Below are 26,303 nucleotides of genomic sequence, written 5' to 3'. Positions count from 1 at the left end.
ATACCTTTTCTTGGTCTTTTTCTGGATCATTTTGGGGTGCAGCCTGGGTGCTTGGGCTCAGTGCGACACAAGGAGCCCACATCCCTCCATCCCCTCTGGGGCTGGCACCTCCTGGCTGGTTCAGGAGCTACAGGGCTGTGTGGTCTGGTATCTGGGCCTCCCCTTGAGGTGACTGCGGGTCTTGGAGGCATGGGCCTGGGCCACGTTCTGGCCCCTCTCAGCTCCAGGAACCTCCGCATCCCAGGGGCCAGGCTCTGGGAACCAGAGGTGGGGGTCACAGGAAGGGTGGCTCAGCACAAGGAAGTTGTCCATGGCCCAGGCTCAGGCCTGTTCATGGTTCAGGCCTGGGGGCAGGGTGGGCTCTGGGCACACACACCACATCCAAAGTGGGTCTTCCAAGGTGGATGGATGCGCTTCCATGGCTTCAGCCTCCTGAGCGGCAGAGAGGTGAAGTGGGTGCAGGGGAGGAGGGAATTGACAACAGGCAATTTCTGCATCTGGGTCTCAGAGATTCGGAGGCTTTGGTACAGGGAGCGGGACCTCAGATACGCAGAGGACCAGCCCAAGTCCTGCCAGAGTCAAGGTGAGGACTCCGAGGAAACACTAATGGGACTTTGGACACCACAACAGAGGGGACCCCACCAAGGCCCTCCCCTGCTGTAAGCCCTGGGAGTCCCCAGGGTGGGATGACCACACACAGTGTTTTTTGACTTCCACAAACGGGTCTGAGAGATCATGGGAACATGTTATCTGGAAAAGGGCCTCTGGAGTCAACCTCGGACGGACGCAGAGGGGAGGTCATTAGGCCTCCGCCTGGGCCGGAGACGAATGACCAAGCAGCACCCACCCTCCCTCCCACCTCTGTTTGGTTGTCCCTGCGGTCATTATGGCCCTAGGCCCGTGGTCAGCAAACCGCGTCTCGCAAGCCACATTCGGCTCTTTGGCCCCTTGAGTGTGGCTCTTCCACAAAATACCACCGCCTGGGCGAGTCTATTTTTAAAAAGTGGCATTAGAAGAAGTTTAAGTTTAAAAAATTTGGCTCTCAAAAAAATTTATTTCGTTGTACTTTTGTATTTGGCTCTGTTGACTAATGAGTTTGCCGACCACTGCCTTAGGCTATTATTAGTATAGATATATCATACAAATATGTATTAAAAAAGAAGAGATGGAATGGCTAAACTACTGTCAGACCAAATAGACTAAAACATTATCATCTTAATTATTTTTAAATGTACAAGTTAGTGTTAAGTTTACTCACAGTATTGTGCAACAGACCTCTACAGCATTTTTATCTTGAAAAACTGATATTTTAGACTCATGGAACAATTTCTCCTTCCTTGCAGATACCTGGCAACCACCATTTTGCTTTATGTTTCTATGACTTTAGTTATTTTAGTTCATGTAAGTGAAATCATTGAAGTGTTTGTTTTTTTGTGACTGACTTATTTCACTTAGCATAATGTCTTCAAAGTTTCTCCATCCTGAGCATGTGACAAGATTTCCTTGTTTTCTAGGCTGAAAAATATTTCATTGTATAAATATACCACGTTTTGTTTATTATATGTTAATGGGCACTTAATTTGCTTCCAGCTCTTGGCTGGATCTTATGGTAATTCCACTTTTAATTTTTTGAGGAACCTCCACACTATTTTCCATAGTGATTGCACCATTTTACATTCTCACCAGCAGGGCACAAGGGTTCCAATTTATTCACATCTTCATCAACACTTGTGATTTTCTATTCTTCTGATAGGGTTTATCCTAAGGGATGTAAGGTGATATCTCACTGTGGCTTTGATTTACATTTCTCTAATGATTAGTGATGTTGAGCACCTTTTCCCCAGCTTGTTGGCCCTTTTTATATCTTCTTTGGAGAAATGACTATTCAAGTACTTTATCCATTTTTTTGTAAATTTATTTTTATTGTTGAAAGTATTAAAGATATCCCCTTCCCCCATTGAACCTTTCTACCCCACTCTTCCTCCACCCCCCAGACCTTCACTGCACTATTGTCTGTGTCCATGAGTTATGCATATATACATATAAATTATTTGGTTAATCTCTTCTGGCCCCTTTCCCCAATTCCCTCTGAAATTTGTCAGTCTGTTCCACCTTTCCATGTCTCTGGATCTACAGTATTTTGTTCATCAGTTTATTTTGTTCATTAGATTCTACATATAAGTGAGCTCATGTGATACTTGTCTTTTCTCTAACTGGCTTAGTTCACTTAGCATAATACTCTCCATGCTGCCTCAAAGGGTAAGATACCCTTATTTTTTACAGCTGCATAGTATTCCATGGTGTAAATCTAGCACATCCTCTTTATCCACTCATCTACTGATGGGCACTTGGACTGTTTCCAGGTCTTCGCTATTATAAATAGCACTTCTATGAACATAGGGGTACATATATTCGTTCTGATTGGTGTTTCAGGATTCCTGGATATAATCCTAGAAGTGGGATTATTGGGTCAAATGGGAGTTTCATTTTTGTGCATTGGACTTCTATCCATTTTAAAATCTGACTTATTTTTATTTGTTTTGTAGTTGTTGACTTTTAAGAGATTTTAATATTCTGAATATTAGCATCTTATCAGATGTACACTTTATGAATATTTTCTCCCATTCCATAAGTTACCTTTTCAATCTGTTTACTCTTTTCTTTGATATGCAGATGATTTTAAGTTTGATGTAGTCCATTTGTGTATTTTTTTATTTCTGTTTCCTATACTTTTAGTGTCATATAAAAAAATTCATTGTCAAATTCAAAGTCAATAGTTTTTCCCCTATGTTTTCTACTAGGAGCTTTATAATTTTAGATATTATATTTAGATCTTTAATTCATTCCCAGTTCATTTTTTTTGCATTTGGTGAAATGTAAGGATCTAACTTCAATATTTTGTATGTGCATAGGTTGTTTTTCCAATTATTTGTTGAAGAGAGTATTCTTTCACTATTTTGTGGTCTTGGCACCCTTATTAAAAATAATTTGCCCTTTATACATGGGCTTAAGAAATAAACCTTGGGCATTACTTTTTTCACTGGTCTGTATGTCTGTCTCTATGCTAGTGCCACTTTGTTTTATTTACTATAACTTTGCAATAAGTTCTGAAATCAGAAAGTGTGTGAGGATTTCAACTTTGTTGTTCTTATGTAAGATCATTTTGGCTATCAGGGTCCCTTGAGATTCCATATGAATTTTAAGATGCTTTTCTGTTTTCTGCAAAACAAAAACAAAAAACATGCCAATTGACAATGGATAAGGATTGCATTGACTCTAAAGATCACTAAGTGGTATGGATATTTTAGCAATAACAAGTCTTCCAATCCATGAACATAGGACACTGTTCCATTTATTTATGTCCTCTTTAAATTCTTTCAGCAATGTTTTGTAGTTTCAGTACACAAGTCTTTTGTTTCTTGGTTAAGTTTATTCAGAAGTATTTTATTCTTTCTTATGCAAATGGGATGATTTACTTAATTTCCTTCTCTGTTTTGTTCATTATTGGGGTATATAAACACAACTGATTTGGATGTTGATTTTTTATCCTATACTTTTGCTAAATTCACTTGTTAGTTCTAATAGCATATACTGTGAAATCCTTAGGATTTTCTACCTATAATATCATGGCATCTGTGAGCAGCGGTAATTTTATTCTTCCTTTTCAATTTGAATGACTTTATTTCTATTTCTACTCTAATTACTCTAAGACTTCTAATGCTGTATTGAATAGAAGTAGTGAGAGTAGGTATTCTCACCTTATTCCTGATCTTAGAAGAAAAGCTTTTAGTCTTTCACCATTCAATATGATGTTAGCAGTAGGCTTTTAATATATGGTCTTTATTATCTTGGGTGGTTTTTTTGTGTTCCTATTTTGTTGGATAGTGTTGTGTGTGTGTGTGTGTGTGTTTTTTTTTTCTCTCCATGAAATGGTGTTGAATTGTGTCAAATGATTTTTTTCCTGCATCAATTTACATTATCATGTGGATTTTGTACTTCATTCTGGTAATATGGCTTATTACATTGATTGATTTTTTTTCTGTGTTGAAATATCCTTGCATTCCAGGAATAAATGCCACCTGATCATGTTGTATAATTTTTCCACTGTGCTGTTGGATTCAGTTTACTAATATGTTGTTGAGAATTTTTGCATCAATATTCATCAAGGCTATTAGCCTGTAGTTTTCTTTTCATGTGGTATCTTTGTGTGGCATATGTATCAGGGTAATCCTGACCTGTTAAAATGGAATTTGAAGTGTTTCACCCTCTTCAATTTTTTGGAAGAATATGAAGAGGATTGGTACTAATTCTTCTTTATATGTTTGGAAGAACTTTTCAGTGAAGCCATCTGGTCCTGAGATTTTCTGTGTTGGGACAGATTTTTCTTTGTTTTTAATAATTTATTTAGTCTTCTCACTAATTATAGATTTGTTTAGTTTTTTGCATTATTCAGTCTTGATGGGTTGTACATTTCTAGAAATATATTCATTTCTTCTAGGTAATTTAATTTGTTGGCATTTAATTTTTCATAGTATTTTGTTATGTTCTTTATTTCTGTGGAAGCAGTTCTAATGTACCTTCTTTCATTTATAATTTTAGTTATTTGAACCTTTTCTCATTCTTTTTTCTTAGTTGATACTAGAGGCCCAGTGCACGAAATTCGTGCACGGGAGGGGGGGGGTCCCTCAGGCCAACCTGCACCCTCTCCAATCTTGGATCCCTCTCACAATCCAGGACTGCTGGCTCCCAACTGCTCACCTGCCTGCCTTCCTGATTGCCCCTAACCGCTTCTGCCTGCCAGCCTGATCACCCCCTAACCACTCCCTGCCAGCCTGATTGATGCCTAACTGCTCCCCTGCCAGCATGTTTGCCCCTAACTGCCCTCCCCTGCAGACCTGGTCACCCCTAACTGCCCTCCCTGCAGGCCTGGTCTCCCCCAACTGCTCTCCCCTACAGGCCTGGGTCCCACCCAACTGCCATTCCCTGCAGGCCTGGTTACCTCCAACTTCCCTCCTCTGCTGGCTTGGTCACCCCTAACTGCCCTCCCCTGCTGGCCATCTTGTGCTGGCCATCTTGTGTCCACATGGGGGCAGGATCTTTGACAACATGGGGGAAGCCATCTTGTGTGTTGGAGTGATGGTCAATCTGAATATTACTCTTTTATTAGATAGGATAGAGGCCTGGTGCATGGGTGGGGGCTAGCTGGTTTGCCCTGAAGGGTATCCCGCATCAGGGTAGAGGTTCCCTTGGAGTGTGGGGAGGCCTGGGTGAAGGGCCTGTGGGGTTTGCAGGCTGGCCACGCCCCCTGGTGACCCAAGCAGAGGCCCTGGTATCTGGGATTTATGTATCTTCTACAATTGAAACTTTTTAGCCTGGAGCGGAGCCAAGCCTCCTGCTCGCTCCGTGGCCAGCAGCCATTTCTTTTGGGGTTTGTGTATCTTCTATAATTGAAACTTTGTAGCCTGGAGCAGAGGCCTAGGCCAACCAGGGCTGCAGAAGCTTTGCTTCCTCCATTGCCGGGGGCAACCTTTGCCTCCTGCTCTTTCCAGCTCAGTGGCTGCTGCCATTTCGGTTTGGATTTCTTTACCTTCTATAATTGAAACTTTGTAGCCTTGAGTGGAGGCTTAGGCCAGCAATGGAAGGCAGAAAGCTTGGCTTCCTTTGTTACCCGGGAAACCCAAGCCTCCCTCCTGCTCTCTGTGGCTGTAGACATCCTGGTTGGGTTTATTTGCTCCTAATTGGCTGGTGGGCGTGGCTTGTGGATGTAGCGGAGTTAGGGTCAATTTGCATATTACTCTTTTATTAGGTAGGATAGCTAAAGATTTGTCAATTTTTTAATCTATTAAAAAAAGCCAACTCTTTTTTTTTAAATTTCTTTATTGATTAAGGTGTCATATATTTGTCCAAAAAAGCCAACTCTCAATTTCTTCCTTCCTGATAACTTTTTTACTTCTTTCTCTTTTTTTAGTTCCTTGAAATATAGTTAATGTTATTTTGAGAAGTTTCTTCTTTTTTAATATAAACATTACCTCTTTAAACTTCCCTTGAAGTACCATATACCATATGTTTCTGTCTGTTGTGTTTTAGTTTTCATTTGTCTCAGGATATATATATATATTTTTAATTTTACTTGTGATTACTTCTTTGTTCCATTGGTTGTTAACCCTTTGCACTCGCTTGCTTTTTTCTCAATTCCTTTATTCTAATGCTAACCATGTTGAGTCACACTCAACATCCTAGTGCAAAAGGTTAAAGAGTAGGCTGTGAAATTTCACATATTGGTAAATTTTCCTTCTGCTATTGATTTGCAGTTTCATGTCATTTTGGTTCAAAAAGGTCCTTTGTGTGATATTAATTTTATTAAATGTGTTAAGACTTGTTTTGTGCACTAATATATGGTCTGTCTTTGAGAATGTACTTTGTGAGCTTGAGGGGAATGTGTATTTTGCTGTTAGGCTGAGTATTCTGTATATATATATATATTAGGATCAATTGATGTATAGTATTGACCAAATCACCTGTTTTCTTACTGATATTCTGTCTTGTTGTTTTGTCCAATACTGAAAGTTGGATATTGAAGTCATCTACTATTATTGTGTGCTATCTCTCCCTTTAATTCTGTTTTGTTTCATATATTTGGGAGACCTGATGTTTGGTTCATATATATTTACTAGAGGCCCGATGCATGAAATTTATGCATGGGTAGGGTCCCTAGGCCTGGCCAGCAATCAGGGATGATCTGTAGGGCAACCAGAGGGGTGATCAGGGGGCCCCCGCTGGCACCCACCTTGGCTGGCCTGGGGCCGGCTGGCTGGGGGCAGCTCCTGTGTTGAGCATCTTCCCCCTGGTGGTCAGTCCACGTCATGGTGACTGGTCATTCTACTGGTCATTCTGCTGTTTGGTTGATTTGCATATTAGGCTTTTATTATATAGGATAATTGCTACATATTCTTGATGAAGTGATTGTTTTATGATTGTATGATGTCTTTCTTTGTCTCTTGTGACAGTTATTTACCTAAAGTCTCTTTTGTGTGATATAATTATGGTCACCCTGATCTCTTTTGGTTACCTTTTGCATGGAGTATATTTTTCCATAATTTCACTTTTGTGCTATGCTTGTCCTTAGATATAAAGATAGTAACTTGTAGATAAAATATAGTTGAATTTTATTTGATTTATCCATTCAGCTAATCTTTATATTTTCATTGGAAAGTTTAATTTGTATTTATTTAATTATTGATAGGGTAAAAAATACTGTTACCTTTAAATTTTTTCCCTGTATATCTTGTATCTATTTTCTCTTTTCCTGTGTTCCTTTGTGTTGATTTTTTGTAGTAACATGCTTTGATTTTTTCTCATTTCTTTTTGTGTATCATCTATAAGTAGTTTCTATGTAGTTACCATAAAATATTTTAAATATTTTAAAGCTATCTTAAAATATCTCAAAACTGATAATTTGAACTCCTCTTCAAGTTCTCTGGATGTACTATTCTGGTTGCCAGTTTATTGTCTTTTAGCATTACAATTGCCATTTCACTTCATTTTGGCCTGCACGGTTTCTGCTGAGAAATTTGCTAATATTCTTATAGTAGCTCCCTTGAAAAAAATAGCCACCTCTCTCAGTCTTTATGGACTTGCTTCATACAAATTTCTGGAATCTAAGCAACATACTAAATATATATATATATATATATATATATATATATATATATATTATGGGTTTCAGAGAGGAAGGGAGAGGAACAGAAAGATAGAAACATCAATGATGAGAGAGAATCATTGATTAGCTGCCTCCTGCTAGGGATTGAGCCCACAACCCGGGCATGTTCCCTGACCGGGAATTGAACAGTGACCTCCTGGTTGATAAGTCGATGCTCAACCACTGAGCCACACCAGCCAGGCTAAGCAACATATTTTCAAACAACTAATGAGTCAAAGTGAAATAATGAAATTATAAAATATCTTGAAGTAAATAAAAACAAAGTATACCAAAACTCATGAGATTTAGCAAAAGCAGTGATAAAAGAGAAATTTATATTTACCTTTAAGTTCTTACATTAAATTTGAAGGGAGATTGCAAATAAACAACTTAATATTTTACCTTAAAGAACTAGAAAAAAGAACAAACTAAACCCAAAGCTAATAGAAGGGATAACATAAAAAATTAAATAATAAAATTAGATTAGATATAAATAATATATTTAACAAAAACTAGAGGAAATCAATCTTTATATATTTTGAATAAGACTAAAGAGCAGACTCAAATTACTAAACTTAGAAATGAAAGTTGGAACATTACTACTGATTATAAAGAAATAAAAATGATTACAAAAGAATACTCTAAATAGTTGTATACTGATACATTCAATAACCTAAATAAAGTGGGTACAGTCCTAAACCATACAAGCTAACAAGAATGAATCATGAATAAGTAGAAAATCTGAATAGAAACATAACTAGTAAGGAGATTGAATTAGTAATAAAAATCCTCCCAATAAAGAAAAACCATTGCCAAAGTGTCTTCACTGGTGAATTCTAACTAACATTTAAAGAATTAATACCAAATAATTCTCACAAAGTCTTCAAAACTTTGAAGAGGAAAGAATAGTTCTCAACTCTTTCTATGAAGTCAGCATTACCATGATGCAAAGCCAAATAAAGACACAGGGGGAAAAAAATAAAGACCAATATCTCTCATGAATTTGCATGCAAAAGTCCACAACAAAATCCTAGTAAACTGAATTTAGCAGCATATTAAAGGGATTATACACATGACCAAGTAGGATTTATATCTGGAATGAAAAAAAAGGTTCAAAATAAAAAATCAATTAATATATCATATTGACAGAATGAAGGAAAAAAGCCCATGATCATCTTGATTCAGAAAATACATTTGACAAAATTTACCACCTTTTCATGATAATAACAATTAAAAGCCCAAGGATAGGAGAAAACTATCTTAACATGCTAATAACCATACATAAAACCTCACAGTGTACATTATATTCAATATTAAAGTCTGAAAACCTTTTCACCTAAGATAAGGAATAGGATGACAATGCCTGCTCTTGCCACTTCTATTATATAATACTAGAAGTTCATTCCAGAGCAGTTAGTCAAGAGAAAATAACAAAAGGCTGAAACATAATTACCTCTTTTGTAGGTTTGCATGATTTTGGGGAGAAATCCCTAATGATTAAAAATTTTTAAATTAATAAACAAAGTCAGAAAAGTTGTAAGATACAAAATCAAAGCACAAATATCAGTTGCATTTCTTATATTAACAATAAACAATCCAAGAATGAAATAAAGAATATGATTTTATTTATAGTATAATCAAAAAAGAATAAAATACTTAGAAATAAACTCAACAAAGAAACCAAAATACTTTTATACTGAATACTACAAAAAATCTGAAATAAATTAAAACCATAAATAAGTGGAAATACATCCAGTGTTCATTGTTTGGAAGAATTAATATTGTTAAGATGATACCACCCAAACCAATCTGTATAATCAATGAAATGACTATCAAAATCCTAACAATAGTTTTGTGTGTTTTTTTTCAGAGATAGAAAAACATCCTACAATTTGTATGGAATCTCAAAGGACTCTGATTAGTAGATTGGTGGTTGCCAGGTATTGAGGGGTGGGGGGAATGGAGAATTATTATTTAATGGGTATGGTATTTCAGTTAGGGAAGATTAAAGTTTGGAATGGATGGTGGTGATGATTGCATAGAATGTGAATGTACACAAAACATAGGGGTAAGTTTCATGACAATTGACTTGGCAAAGTTTTCTTAGATGTAACAGCAAAAAATACAACCAATAAAAGAAAAAGTAGAAAAATTAAATTTCATTAAAATTAAAAAAAAACTTTTGTGCATCAAAGAGCACTGTCAAGAAAGTGAAAAGACAACCCGCAGAGTAGGAGAAAACATTTACAAATTACGTATCTGATAAGAGATTAGTATCCAGAACATATGAAGTCTTATAATTCAACAACAAAACACCAAACAGCTAAATTTAAAAATGGGCAATGGACTTGAATAGAAAATTTTCTAAAGAAGATAAGTAAATGGCCAATTATCCCATGAAATCATTCTTATCATCACCTATCACTAGGGAAATATAAATTAAAACCACAAGAAGATGCCACTTTATACCCATTAGGATGGCTATTATTAAAAACAACAAAACTCAGAAATAAAAAGTGTGAGGGAGGATGCCAAATTGGAATCCTTGCCTATTGCTGGTGGGAATGTAAAATCGTGCCAGCCTCTGTTGAAAACAGTTTAGTTCCTCAAAAATTTAAACATCAAACCACCATACAGCTATTCTACACCTAAACATAGGTACAAAGTAACTGAAAACAGAGACTTTAACAGATGCTTATACACAGATGCTTATAGCAGCATTATTCACAATAGCCAAAAGGTGAAACAATCCCAATGTCTATTGATGAATGGATAAACAAAATATGATCCTATCTAATAAAAGAGTAATATGCAAATTAACCATCACTCTGATACACCCACCAGCCCCGCCCCGCCAGCCAATCAGAGCGAGTATGCAAATTCACCCCAACCAAGATGGCTGTGGCCACAGAGCGAGCAGGAGGGAGGCTTGGGTTTCCCTGGCAATGGAAGAAGCCAAGCTTTCCACACACCCTGGCGGGCCCAGGCCTCCACTCAAGGGTAAAAAGTTTCAATTATAGGAGATAAATAAATCTCAACAGAAATGGCAGCAGCCACGGAGCTGCAGAGAGCAGGAGGCTAGGGTTGCCCCCAGGAATGGAGGAAGCCTAGTTTCTGCAGCCCTGGCTGGCCCAGGCCTCCACTTAAGGCTACAAAGTTTCAATTATAGAAGATAAATAAACCCCAGATACCAGGGTCTCCACTTGGGTTGCCGGGGGCGTGGCTGGCCTGAAAACGACCACAGGCCCCTCGCCCAGGCCACCCCACGCCCCAAGGGAACCCCCACCCTGATCCAGACACCCTTCAGGGCAAACCAGCTGGCCCCCACCTGTGCACCAGGCCTCTATCTTATCTAATAAAAGAGTAATATGCAGATTGACCATCACTCCAACACACAACATAGCTGCCCCCATGTGGTCAAAGATCCTGCCTCCATGTGGACACAAGATGGCCACCACAAGATGGCCAGCAGGGGAGGGAAGTTGAGAGGGATCAGGCCTGCAAGGGAGGGCAGTTGTGGGCAATCAGGCCAGGAGGGGAGGGCAGTTGGGAGGGACCAGGCCTGCAAGGGAGGGAAGTTGGGGGTGACCGGGCCTGCCAGGAAGGGCAGTTGGGGGGGACCCAGCCCTGCAGGGGAGAGCAGTTGGGGGGACCTGGCCTGCAGGGGAGGGCAGTTAGGAGTGACCAGGCCTGCAGGGGAGGGCAATTAGGGGCAAACATGCTGACAGGGGAGCAGTTAGGCATCAATCAGGCTGGCAGGGGAGTGGTTATGGGTGAGCAGGCTGGCAGGCAGAATCGGTTAGGGGCAATCAGGAAGGCAGGCAGGTGAGCAGTTGGGAGCCAGCAGTCCTGGATTGTGAGAGGGATGTCTGGTGGGATCAGGCCTAAATGGGCAGTCGGACATCCCTTGAGGGGTCCCAGATTGGAGAGGGTGAAGGCTGGGCTGAGGGACAACCCGCAAGCCCCCGTGCACGAATTTCGTGCACCGGGCCTCTAGTATATACATATAGTAGAATGTTATTTGGTCTTAGAAAGGAATGAAATTCTGGTACATGGTACAGTCTCCAGGGACCTTGAAAAGGTTATGTTAAGTCAAATAAATCAGACATAACAGGACAAATAAAATATTGTGTGATTCCACTTATGTGAGGTAGAATAGTCAAATTCACAGAGACAGAAATTCCCTTTATTGAAACTACTGGGAAAGAGCAATCTTCTGGTGCCTGTGCTGCAAGCTGGTATAACATAATGCTGGAGGTGCTTTTGTTTATTTTTTCCACCATTTGGATCATGGTTGGTTGAAAATGAAGCCAGAAATTAACACAGCATAACAAAGAGACAGTTTCCATATGGCATCATTTTAGTACCTGGATCCACTTGTACCTGGATTTTCAGTTATGTGAGCTAGTAACCCATACCCCTTTTTAAAGCCACTTTGAATTATCTGTCACATTCAACAGAAATAGTCCAAACAAATACAGTAAACTGTGGGGAATCACTGTCACTCATGTTGAAGATAATTATGTTGAAACATACCCCTATTAAAGGTTCTGCACATGGAAATGGTTCTGCACATGGAAATGGTTTTAAATAGCAAGATCTTGTAGCTATTTAGAGAGTGGATTGAGGTGAAAAAGAGTGAATATTGCCAATTCATAGGCACTTAATGAATCTCTAATGACCTCAAGATTGGCATTCTGGATATAAGTTCTCTTTGTACAGAATCAGAAAGGTATATGGTGTAGGAAGTTCTAGGTATAATAAATGAGACCACACTTTTTAAATTAATTGATCATAGAAGAGAAAATCAGATTAAAATCACCAAATATGTATTTAATGTCTAATATGGTCCCAATACTGTGACTGATAGAAAACAAAACCTAATAGAAAATAAAGGGAAGACTGATGAATCTGAGAGGGAAGTGGGTAGGGAGTGCGGGAAGCGATTAACCAAAGATCTTACCTATGGTCACAGACATAGGGTGGCGAAGGCCTGGGGCAGGGCAGGGCGGGAACTGGATGAAGGGGGGAAATGGAGGAAAAAAGAGGGACATCTGTAATACTCTCAACAATAAAGATTAAAAACAAAAAAGAAGAAAATAAAGGGAAATAAAAGGATACTTAGATTACAGTGTACTAAGTTGAAAATAAATGTATATACCAAGAACAAACATAACCTATTTGGAGGATGATGGCAAGAAAGACTTTATTCATAGAGAAGGTGACATTTGAGCTGTATTTTGCAAAGACCGAATTGTGCCCTGCAATATTTCCAAATTCTTCCCCAAAAAATGTATCATTAGTATAGGCCAGTCATTTTATACTACTACTAGAGGCCTGATGCATGAAATTTGTGCACGGGTAGGGTCCCTAGGACTGGCCGGTGATCAGGGCCAATTTTGGGAGTCCCTTTCACGTCCTGCGTGTTTCAGGGTTCCCTTTCAGGTCCGGTTTCTGGAGAAGGCCGCAATCAAAATGAAAAGAGACTGGAAAAGAGTTAATTTGGATAAATGGGGGGCCAGGCGGGAGTCCACCTCTAGGGGGAGGACTACCACTGCTGTGGCCTTGCTATCCCTTTTATTGGGGTTCTGAGATACACCCATATCCTTTAGGCAGGAAATTCCAATAATAGACAATCAGCAAAAATTTACATATGATTAACAGGTGAAAGTTGCTTTAACTACCAATGTCTCAACTAAACAATGAATGAATAGCTCCGACCATTCAGAGCGATTAAGGTTGACCAGCCTTCCGGATTCCCTTTTCACATTTAACTACCAATGTCTCAACTAAACAATGAGTGAATAGCTCTGACCATTCAGGGTGATTAAGGTTGTCTGGCCTTCTGGGATTTCCTTTTCACATTTAACTACCAAGTGACAATGTTCGGTTCCCGGCAGCCAATCGGGGCCTACCAGTTGCCGGCAGGGGCCTCCATTCCCTGGTTGCCAGGTGGGGCCTTCCTTCATTCTGTGCTGCCCCCTGGTGGTCAGTGCATGTCATAGTATGTGATAGAACTCCCATTCTCCTGGTTGAACTCCCACGGGGACACTTTGCATATTAGCCATATATATATATATACACACACACACATATATATATATATGTATATATATATATATATATATATATATATATATATACATATATATATATATATGTACATATATATATGTATATATACATGTGTGTATATATATATATATATATATATATATATATATATAGAGAGAGAGAGAGAGAGAGAGAGAGAGAGAGAGAGAGAGATAGACTTGAGGCCCGGTGCACAAAATTCATGCATGGGGAGGGGGTGTCCCTCAGCCTGGCCTGCACCCTCTCCAACCTGGGACCCCTCGGGAGATGTCTGACTGCCAGTTTAGACCCGATCCCTCAATCAGACATCCCTCTCACAATCTGGGACCTCTGGCTCCTAACCGTTCACCTACCTGCCTGCCTGATTGCCCCCAACTGCCCTGCCCTGCCAGCCTGATCGTCCCCTAACTGCCCTCCCCTGCCAGCCTCTGCCAGCCTGATGGCCCCTAACTGCTTGTTCCCCAGCCGGCCTGGTCACCCCTAACTGCCTCTGCCTCAGCCCCCACCACTTTGGCTTTGTCCAGAAGGAAGTTGGATATCCAGAAGATGTCTGGTCCAACTGGTCTAATTAGCATATTACCCTTTTATTAGTATAGATTAGTGGTGTAGTGCATGGATTCATGCACATTGAAAGGAAATTAACCTTTCTGGTTCCAGGGTGCATCATCCAAGAACCACTGCTGTCAAGTCACTGCAGCTCAGCAGTAAACCAGATTTGGGGCCAACAATGCCCCAGCAACATAACCCACAGCCAAAGGTGGAATTGCACAGCCCTGCGGGGAATCGGGCTCCATCCTCTATGGTTCTGGAAAGATCTGGATCATTCTGGATCTTTGCCAAGTCACTGCAGCTCGGCAACTCCTGCGTTGAGCCTCTGCCCCCTGGTGGTCAGTGCGTGTCATATGTACTGCCAGTTGGACTGTTGGAAGGTTACTTAGCCTTTTATCTATATAGATTGAGTTTGATGTTATATTGCTCCTAATTTAAATGCCATGTACTTGCCTAAGTTCATTGACCATAATGTGACCTTGGCAAGTGATGAGGCAGTTAAGACACTGAATTAAAAAAATATCATAGATGGAAAATGTTCTTATTCTTTTTCACTCCCCCAAAATCTAAGCCAGTTCTCCTCAGTTTGCTCTACTAAATAAAACGTTAAATTAAAAAAAAAATGCAATCACTACAGGACAAATTTTCATTGCCTAACTAACATCCAATTAGCATTGGAACTCTCCATTCTCCCTGGAAGAAGAAGTTTAATATAGTAAAAGTAATCAAGGCAAGTCCACAGATATTTATGATATTCCCAGCATGTGCTAAACTATCTGCCCCATATCTGTTCTACTGATGATAAAGGGGGAAAAGGTGTCACAATATTTTCATAGTAAAGTTAAATAAGTGAATCTGTGAATCAGTTGTTTTTCCTATTAATGCTGATCTCCCTACGGTTACCTTTTCTTAGAATTTTCTACTTTTTGTGTGTGTTTATTTCCTCCTTCCTCTTCCCATTCATGTTGCTAGAGTTATAGCTTCACTGTTGAATCAGATGCCCCAGTAAGAACTACTTAAAACAAATGTCTTTGGCTTCCTTGGAGTGAACAGTTAGTCTTTATTGTGTAGTAAATTAATTCTAGTAATGAACACACATTCTGGATCTTTGAAGGTAATTAGTAGCTCCCATTAACCAGGAGCCTCGGTCAATTTCTTTAGAAGCTGCAGCCTGATCTAATAAGCAAGTCCTGGGACTTTTGCACATTTTTCATTTGAAGAACAAAACAAAACAAAATACCATGTGGCAGGTGTACTAAGTGTTGCACAAAAAATTTAAGTTCTATTCCTTTGAGAACACGGAACATGAGAGTAAAATGATGTCATTGAGAAAGCTCAGAGCATGGTTTACTAATGAATTGTTGATTGTTTTATTTACAGTTCTGGGAAACTCTTCAGAATGTTCTTGATAAATAGAAGTGTTATATTCTCTCTTCTTTTGGCATAGACATTGCACAGAAGGCTGAGCTCCTTGAAATGTTACTTAAAACAAAAAGTATATGGACTTCCACTTAGAAATACTGAAGACAGAAACTTATCACTGTTAAATTCAGTAATTTCTTATTAAATGATTTAATTTGATAAATAGAAATTGCTTGGAGGGCTAAGGTCTTGCTCATACTGCCAATGTGTGTTTGGATTCCCAAAGAAAGGAGTTGAAAGATGTTCATTAATAATCTGCATCATCAAAAATTTGAGATCATCCTTGGCAACATGGCTCAGTTGGTTGGAGCATCATCTTATACACCAAAAGGTTGAAGGTTCGATTCCCAGTCAGGTCACATACCTAGGCTGCAAGTTCGATACACAGTTGGGACACCTACAGGAGGCAACTGACAGATGTTTCTCTTTCATATCAATGTTTTTCTCTCTTCTCCTTCCTATCTCTCCCTCCCTCCCTTCCCCTCTCTCTAAAAATCAATTAAAAAATATATCTTTGGATGATGATTAAAAAATATATTTAAAAATTTATATTAGTCATATTGTGTTTAAGAGATTTTTTCCCTTATATAAATGTTAACAATATCGCCTGGATAATGTTGAGAATTATCTGCATTAACATATTTTTAACATATTCTGGCTGGCACTATCAATCTTTCTGTGCTAATGGCAGAACGAATACCAACAGCATATACTTGGCACTTTGGAAGTAATGGTTTAAGTGAAGCTAGAGGCTACAAAAATTAATTGGACTACAAGTGTCTGGAAAAAGGAAAAATGAAAATGGTATTTTCAAAAGTCTGAATTATTATTATTCAACTCAGTATAATTCAAAATGGATACTGCTTGTGAGACATACAATAACTAGGATATTCTGTATAATCAGAGTCTAGGCTTGGCTATTTAATTAAATGAAATATGATGACTTATAGTCTTCCAAAGGAAAAGCATCCAGGTGCTTATCTGTCGTAATTAGAGTTAAATGTGTGTTTATGAATAAAAAGAATACCCTTGAATCAATGTGTACACTCACTTCTCTCTGAACTATTATCTGGACAATGACTATGATGTCTAGTACAGGAGGCTGTGGCCACTTTTCTGGGTTGTCAAGATTATGAGAGATCATCTGAACAAATTTAATGTATTGTTTATAATAATGCAAACTAACCAGACCTTTATCTTCATTTCTCTTAAAAAACATATTGGTTATTTCTTTGAATCAACAGAAGTTTTTTTTTTTTTTTTTTTTTTTCAGAGATCAACCAATCTAGTTCATTTATTTCAGTTTAGAAATTGACCTAGAAAGAGTTTACTGGGTACTAATATGACTAGCCCTATAGCTGATGGTGGCGGGGGTGGAGGGAGGGGGGTGTTGAAGGTGAAGGCCGGTTGTAGAGAGTCAAGTGATGCAAGTATATCTTTGGCAGTTCACTATTCCATTGTGGTGCTGTCATTCTTGACATCTACTCAGTCAGCTTACCAAACTGAGGTCTGCAAAGCTCAGCGCTTGACCTCTGATGAAATTGGCTCCTGCAGACTTCTGCCTGAAAGTATGCCTCTTACAGGCCTTCTCAATTATCACTCAGTCAGGTTAATAAAACTATACCTAATATCCTCTGTTGTTCCTCTCCTGTTTCCTGAATTGTGAATAGATAGCCAAAGAGGTCCACTAGGGAGGTTGGAGTGTACATGCATGGAATTTAGTGCCATAACCAAACACAATGTATCACAAATTTAATGTTATGGCATATCCTATCTAATAAAAGAGTAATATGCAAATTAACCACTACTCTGCTACACCCACAAGCCATGCCCACCAGCCAATTAGGAGTGAGTATGGCATTTATTCAAGAAAGACTATGCAAATTAACCCAACCAAGATGGCTGCAGCCATGGAGCAAGCAGGAGGCTTGGGTTTCCCTGGCAATGGAGGAAGCCAAGCTTTCTGCACACCCTGGCTGGCCTAGGCCTCCACTCAAAGCTACAAAGTTTCAATTATAGAAGATAAATAAATCCCAGATCCCAGGGCCTCCGCTTGGGTCACCGGGGGGTGTGGCCGGCCTGCAAACCACCACAGGCACCTCGCCCAGGCCGCCCCATGCCCCAAGGGAACCCCCACCCTGATCCGGGACAAACCAGCTGGCCCCCACCCATGCACCAGGCCTCTATCCTATCTAATAAAAGAGTAATATGCAAATTGACCATCACTCCAACACACAAGATGGCTGCCCCCATGTGGTCAAAGATGGCTGCACCCATGTGGACACAAGATGGCCACCACAAGATGGCCAGCAGGGGAGGGCAGTTGGGGGTAATCAAGCCTGCAGGGGAGGGCAGTTAGGGGTGACCAGGCCAGCAGAGAAGGGAAGTTGGAGGCAACCAGGCCTGCAGGGAAGGGCAGTTGGGGGGGACCCAGGCCTGTAGGGGAGAGCAGTTGAGGGGGACCAGGCCTGCAGGGGAGGGCAGTTAGGCATCAATCAGGCTGGCAGGGGAGTGGTTAGGGGGTGATCAGGCTGGCAGGCAGAAGCAATTAGGGGCAATCAGGAAGGCAGGCAGGTGAGCAGTTGGGAGCCAGCAGTCCTGGTTTGTGAGAGGGATGTCCAACTGCCCATTTAGGCCTGATCCTAAATGGGCAGTCAGACATCCCTAGAGGTGGGATCGGGCCTAAACGGGCAGTCGGACATCCCTCGAGGGGTCCCAAATTGGAGAGGGTGCAGGCTGGTCTGAGGGACACCCCCGCTGTGCACAAATTTCATGCACCGGGACTCTAGTATTTAATAATATGCATAATTGTTTTTGGAATAGTAACACTTCAAATAAATGACATTAATTGGTAACACTTTTATAAAGCCAAATCACAATTTTTTTCTCAACTTGCTGATTTATTAATGTTTATAATCCATGTCAACATTGACAGCTTTCCCTATAATCATACATCTTTTAATCATTATCCACATTATACCCACCCACCCACACACATATGCTTATCAACAGTCATAGAATTTCAAAGAGGAAATTTACATGATTATTTTTCCCAATAATTGAGGAATACCTGCCATAACTCCACCTCATGCCTGTGCCGCAGGTGAAGATTTCTTTTTGCACTTGGCCCTTGACCTGTACCATTTAGAAGGGTATTCTATTCCTTTTCTAATCCAACAAACCAGAGATTCTGAAATGATTAATGCCTCAAATTTCTTTACCTGGAGACAAACCTTGCATTTGATAATTGTTAGCTTGGAGAGAAGAGATGTAAGTTTACATTAGTACTTTCTTGCTTCCAAAGACAGCAGCTGAGGAATATGACCCCAGGGGGTTAATCTTTGACAAACTTCTGATAATAAAGCTATATGTTATCTTTTATCATACATGGAAAGCTCTAGAAGATTCCACTATCTAGGAGTGTGATTCCTTTTAGTTAAATCACCACCAAGAATTGACATTATTCCACCTCCAAAAAATTTTAGGTGCTAATATAGATTATTTGCCATAACTGCAGAATATGCCAAGGAGATACAAAAGATAATATGGGTATTAGTTTCCTAGGGCTCCAAAACAGAATTATCACAAAACTTGGTCCCTTCAAATAACAGAAATGTATTCTCTTTCAGTTCTGTAGGCTAGAAGTCTGAAATCAATGTATTTGCAGAGCCATGCTTACCTGAAAGCTGCATGGGAGGATACCTCCTTGCCTCTGCCTATTTTTTGGTGATGACCAACAATCCTTGGCATTCCTCAGCCTGTAGCTGCATCATTCCTATCTCTGCCTTCATTGTCACATGGCCTTCTTCACTGTGTGTCTGCATGTCCTTTCTTCTTCTTATAAAGATAGTGGTTGCATTAGGCTAGGGCCTACCCTAATCCATTTTGACATTTGCAAAGGTCCCATTTTCAAGCACGGTGACTTTCTGAGGTTCAGCATAGACATGAGATTTTGGAAGACTGTGTTAGTTATTTTTTGTGTCAACTTGGCTGGGCCACTATGCCCAGATATTTGGTCAAACATTATTTTGGATGTTTCAGTGAAAATATTTTTTGGATAACATAAAAGTTTAAATTGGTGGACATTGAGTAAAGCAGATTACCTTCCATAATGTGGGTGGGCCTCATAAAATCAGTTAAAGGTCTTAACAGAAGAAAGACTGACCTCTTTTGAGCAATAAGGAATTCAGCCAGCAGATTGCCTTTGAACTCAGGTAGCATATCTTCCCTCAGTCTCCAGCCTGCTGGCATAGCCTGGAGATGGATTTGCACTTCCACAATCAAATAAGCCAACTCCTTAAAATAAATAAAGACACACACACACACACACACACACACACACACACACACACACACCCTGTTGCTTCTGTTTCTCTTTTAGAGAATCCTGACAAATACAGATTTTATAAATTGAAGTGATTCTGTAATAAATTTCTGAATGTGGAAGTGGTTTTGGAACTGGGTAATAGGTAGACACTGAAAGAGTTTTGAGGTGCATTTTAGAAAAAGCATAGATTGACTTGAAGGAACTGTTAGTGGGAATATGGACCTCAAAGGTGATTCTGTTGAGATATCAGATGGAAACAAGAAACATGCTGTTGGAAACTGGAGAAAAGGCCATCCTTACTATAAAATGGCAAATAACTTGGCTGAATTGTTTTCCTGTGTTTGTGGAAACCAGAAATTGTAAATGATAAACTTAGATAGTTAGCTGAGGAGATTTCTAAGCAAAGTGTTGAATCTGTGGCCTGGTTTCTTCTTGCTGCTTATAGTTAAATGTAAGATGAGAGAGAGAGAGAGAAACTGAAGGAGAAATTGTTAAGCAAAAAGCAACTAGAACTTAAGATTTGGAAAATTCTTAGCCTATACATATAGCAAAAAAAGAAAAAAAAATGAGAAAGCGTATTCTGGAGAGAACAACAAAGGTGTGTCTGGACAGTCACTCAATAAAGAAATTACGCCTGTGACTCATGGAGCGAATGAGCCAGCTCAGCAGAAGCCAGGAGTAGACATGGAGGTCTACTAACAGAAACACTGCCAAATTGGACTAAAGAGGGCAGAAATAGGACAAAAAGAAGGTCTCAGACTTCTGGGATTCTATAAGATGGGATAATAGAGCTAGCTATCCAGTGGCAAATATGTGTCATCCTTCAAGTAAAGGAACAATGACTCAGGAGGTGATTCAGAGATCAGCAGGACTGCCACTCCCCCACGGACCCAGAGGGCACAGGCTAGGGGTCCAAGAATTGTGTGTGTGTGTGTGTGTGTGTGTGTGTGTGTGTGTGTGTGTATGGGGGGTAGGCTGTTGGCTTTCTCTTCTTAGTTTCACACATGGCTACCCTCCCTCCTTGGTTTCATCAGTTTTATTAGGCCAGGCTTCAGGGCAGGGTTGTAACCCAGGGGCTGGAGGGTGATGTTACCTGCCCCAGTAGGCCTGCAATGCAAGGCCACCATATCTAGTATAGACTGAGCACAATAGGGGCGCTTCATAGTCTTTCTTGAATAAATATCATATAGTAGTGACTGAGAATAAAGGTCAGGTCTTCACATATTACCTTGGGACCCTTGCTATCTGCCTCACAAAATAGCTATTATTGACACAAACACAATAAATTTCACCTAGTTTATGTTCAAATTCATTTCCTTACCCTGAAAAGAATGTTTATAGACAATGAGAAAAGAGTTCTCTCATTTCCTTTGCTAATTTTATAGTTTGAAAATTTATTCTTCACCTATATGACTGTGTTTATCTTTTGAAAAATTATGGTCAAATCTGCTTACAATCAATCTAATTTTTCTAGTCAAACTGGATTCCCACATCATTATCCATCGCTCAGCTCCCTCCACCCCCTGTTCACATACATTAACACACTTTTCCTGGTCTGCACAGTGTGCTTTTTTCTATTATCTCCCTAATCCAAAATGCTTTCCTGATTTCAGTAGAAACATTTATTTATGAATATGGATTAGTGGATATAAACAGTTAAGAGACCTACTATTATAAAAATTACATACAAATTATACTAGTGTCCTTTGAGGGACATGGGGGAAGGTGGGACCCTTATTTAAAATGTCCCTCTTCCACTGACTTTCCATAATACAAAGAGGAACTTTCAAATAGAATTTGAGAAACAGGAATAAAAGTCTCACAGCAATTTCCAAGTATAATTAGCTATAATCACCATGCTGTTCATTAGATCCTCAGAGCTTATTCATTTTTTTAAAATATATTTTTATTGATTTTTTACAGAGAGGAAGGGAGAGGGATAGAGAGCTAGAAACATCGATGAGAGAGAAACATCGACCAGCTGCCTCCTGCACACCCCTACTGGGGATGTGCCGCAACCAAGGTACATGCCCTTGACCAGAATTGAACCTGGGACCTTTCAGTCCACAGGTCGAGGCTCTATCCATTGAGCCAAACCAGTTTCGGCAGCTTATTCATTTTATAACAGAAAGTTTGTACCCTTTGACCAATGTTTCCCCATTACTCCTGCCCCTTAGCCCCTGGTAAGCATGATTCAACTCTCTTCTTTTAAACATTTAAAAAATAAATATTTTAATTGATTTCAGAGAGAGGAAGGGAGAGGGAGAGAGACATAGAAACAGCAATGATGAGAGAAAATCATTGATTGGCTGCTTCCTACAGGCCCCCTACTGGGGATCAAACTCGAAACCCAGGCAAGTGGCCCTGACTGGGAATCAAATTGTGGCCTTCTGGTTCATAGGTCAGTGCTCAACCATTGAGCCATACTGGCTGGGCCTCAACTCTCTTTTTTATGAGGTCAGCCTTTTTAGATGAGTACTTGGTGTCTTATTTCTCATAAGTCTCATAGGCTTTCTTAATTTTTTTCTCTTCTGATTGGATAATTTCTATTGATGTCTTCTAGCTCAATAATTCTTTCTTATGCTTGGTCATCTTCTAATTTTGTTTTTATATGGTTTCCCTTATACAATATAATTAAATTGTGTATCTGTGTTATATACTGTAGCTCTCTGTACATCTTTAGAACAATTATTTTGAATTCTTTGTCAGGCATTTCCTTAGGGCTCCATTTCTTTAGGGCCCATGACTGGAGTTTTACTGTATTCCTTGGTGAGTTATGTTTACCTGATTCTTCATACCCCTGTAGCCTTATATAAACTTCCTTTTGTAGTTGAAGGAACAGTTACCTCTTTAAGACTTTATGGACTGACTTTGGTAAGGGATGACTTTTACCTGAGATTGAAGGCATACTTGAGCATGCTGTGACTGTGGGTTTAGTGATGCAAGGAGCCAAGTGCAGTGTGTATGTGCATGGGGTCTGGGAGAGTGTGATTTCTCTTTAGCTCAGGTTGCTGGAGTCTAAAACGTCAACTATGTGGTTCTTCAGTGAACATAACGTGGGTTTCCGAGTGGTTGCATGTGCTCTTGAGGTTCTCAGTGGTGCCTCCAGGTCCAGCAGTAAGGGACTAGAGAAGGCAAAGGTATGGAATACACTTGATTCTGAGGGTCAGCTACATGAACTTATGCAGTGGCCAGGGCCAGTTGCAGACACATGCATAGTGGTGGGTGCTAGTGTACACAGCAAAGATGGGACCAACTAGGAGTTCACCAGCAGTTATGGGGGTCCTGGATGTCGATGTGTTTCCCTGTAGTTGCACAAGCACCCCCTTGGTATGCAACTTGTAATTGTGGCTGGTGACTATGGATCAGCAGCTAGCATGGAAGTACACAGCTGGAGGAGCTAACAGCACATGAGAGCAGTGGTACAGATCAGCAACACAAGATCTGATCCAAGCCCACAAACATCTGTGGGGCCCTGGCTGTCCACACACTCTCCTTTGTCTGCAGAGTTTCCTTCTTGGCATAAAGTATCAGATCAATTGCATACAAGTGCACAGATGGAGGGGCTAGCCCTGAGCACATGCAGGGTTGTGGGGTGTCAGCCTGGGTGGTCTAGGCTGGTGTCTTACACACATGTAGACACAAAGACCTGAGCTAGCTGCTGTTGCAGCTTGGACTCTTTCAAAGACAGGCAGGAAGTTGCGGGGGAGGGTGGTGGAGGGGAGGGAGTAGAGAGGGACTCAGGCACCTCATGTCAGCCAGTGTGAAAACAGGTGAAATCTACAGTGCACGATGGCAGCTGTGTGGGCTGTTGGGTCTTTCTTCAGTCACAATCTATTGGGTTTGTTTGTAGAGCAGTCACTGTTAACCATGATTGATCATGCTGCATGGCTATTATTGTTAATCCCTGTTTTTCTCCCTTATTTCTAGCCATCTGGATGGGGTGCAACTGAAGTGGGGCCTTTATGCAGTGCCCCCAAAGGCAGGGAAAGATGTTGTTCAACCCAGTCTTCTTTTCCTGGCAAGGGGAACTCTTTCCAGCTGGGAAGTTCCCTCTTGGTATTGCATAATGCCAACTTGGGGAATGGGATGATGTAGAGAAAATTAAGCTGTCTTCCTTCTCTTCTTGTGCACACATTATCAGGTTTTTTGTTGCACTGTGTTGCTAAAACTTCTTAGTGGACTCTGGACCATTCACAGAGCCACTTTTGTTCACAGATAGCTAATTATTGATCATTGTGTGGGGATGGAGGCTTAGGTCTCCTATATTGCCATTTTGGCGGCCCAATTTTCTATTTTCATCTGAATGTCTGACACTCGATATAGAAAACCTTAAGGTCTAGATTTCAAGGCTTTATTTTGGGACTGGAAATAAATTTCTAGGTCCTTATCACTTTGGGGCATAGTTTGACACAAACACTGCCATCGTGTGTGTTAAACTGGCCCAGTGCACAGTACTAAGAATCCTTTGACATGCAGCATGAATAGCTATAGGATTATTGTTATAGTAATAGTGTTAAGAATAAGTATCAAAATGTGGAATTACAGTGTGATAATAAAGTGTGATGTTAAAAAGTATTGAATGTAATGTAAACAGGTTGATAAACACCCCTGAGTGGCCTGTATGTAGAAAATAGAAAAAGTGATCTGTTCCCCATATGTAAAACCAGATATGCAAGGCTCCTGGGACCCGCTGATAAGACACACTGAAGACGCCCATCTAGGCACATAAAAAGAGGAAGCACCAGAGGAAGATCAGAGAGGCCTGCTCTGCTCCTCCACAGACGGTCACTCTCCACCCCCCTTCCTGCAATCTGCCCAAGCTCTGCCGTGGACCGTGAGTCCAAACAGTGAGCCGGAAACTGAGGCCTCAAACAAGACGCCGAGCCGCAGCTGCAACGTCCAACGTCCAGTGTGTGTGTCTGTCGGTGCGGATCCCCGGGTGGCCTGCCGAGGTCTGGAAACCACCAGGACTCTGGTAAATAAACCGTGAGTGATTCGTGCATTGCATGTCTGTCTCCTGTGTAATTTATGCTCGGCCAATATTAAGTAAGTACCTTGGGTAGTACGTGTCAGTGTCTGTTTAGAGACTGGCTGAGGCACCCTTGGTCACCTGTGCTTACGTCCCTAAAGGAGAAATTGGGACAATTATTTAAAAAGTAACCAAGCAGAATTTCATATTCATAAGCAAAGCATAGTTGAAGCCATAATCACAAAACTCCTTAGCCAACTCTGTCTTGAACATTTGAATATGTATGTACAAAACAAAATTCTGTCTAATAAATTTAAATATCAATGCAAAAAACAGAAAAAGTACAAAAACAAAGGGCAAATGAAAATCAGTTAGGGGAGGGTTTTTCCCCCCATTAGTAGGAATATAGACTTTCTTCCAAAGAAGAAAATAACAATGCTCTGAACTGGCCAATCCATGCTGAGAGGAGAGAGGAGTGAGGAGTAGTTACTCTGCTTCTGATTTAAATCTGCCTTTTGCTTGGTTTGCTGTGGTTTCCCCTGGAGCTGGAATATATTCATGAAGCTTTCAATGAAAACTAAGTCAGGCTGCACAAAATGGTGAAATACTTGATGTTAAGCAGTCTTTTCCTGTCTTTAGTGACTAGGCACCTTAATTTAATTGGAACTGAGAGAATGCTAGGGTGGGATCCAAACAAGACCCAACCTGCAGCAGCTGTCAACTATGTGGTGGTTCAGAGGACTGGCCCTTGAAAGATAAATGGTGAAAAACTTAGTATAAAATTTATAAAAAGATACCAACACTTAATTTAATTGCCCTCCCTTCCTATATCCTAATAACATTTTGGTTTTCAGAAGGTTTTGCCCTAGTTCTCTTTTTGTACTTTCCTATCAGGCTTTCTTTTTTGTGTTGAGTTTTTAAAAATCCATAAATACACCAATAACTATATTTTTCATAACTTCATAAAATATTTTGTAAATTTCATATCTGTTATTATTGTTTGAGTGATGTTTAGTTCATTCTCTAAGAATATATATTTTTGCCCTAGCCAGTTTGGCTCAATGGCCAGAGTGTTGGCCCATGGACTGAAGGGTCCTGGGTTCAATTCCAGTCAAGGTCCATGCCTTGGTTGCAGGCTTGATCCCTGGACCTGGTTGGGGGCATGATGTACGCAACCAATCAATGTGTCTCTCTCACATTGATGTTTCTCTCTCTCTGTCTCTACCTCTCCCTTTTACTCT

The sequence above is a fragment of the Eptesicus fuscus genome, chromosome 1 (assembly GCF_027574615.1).
Source record: "Eptesicus fuscus isolate TK198812 chromosome 1, DD_ASM_mEF_20220401, whole genome shotgun sequence".
NCBI classification, from domain to species: Eukaryota; Metazoa; Chordata; class Mammalia; order Chiroptera; family Vespertilionidae; genus Eptesicus; species Eptesicus fuscus.
The sequence above is the reverse complement of the archived record's forward strand: the minus strand, read 5'-3'. Positions refer to the sequence as shown.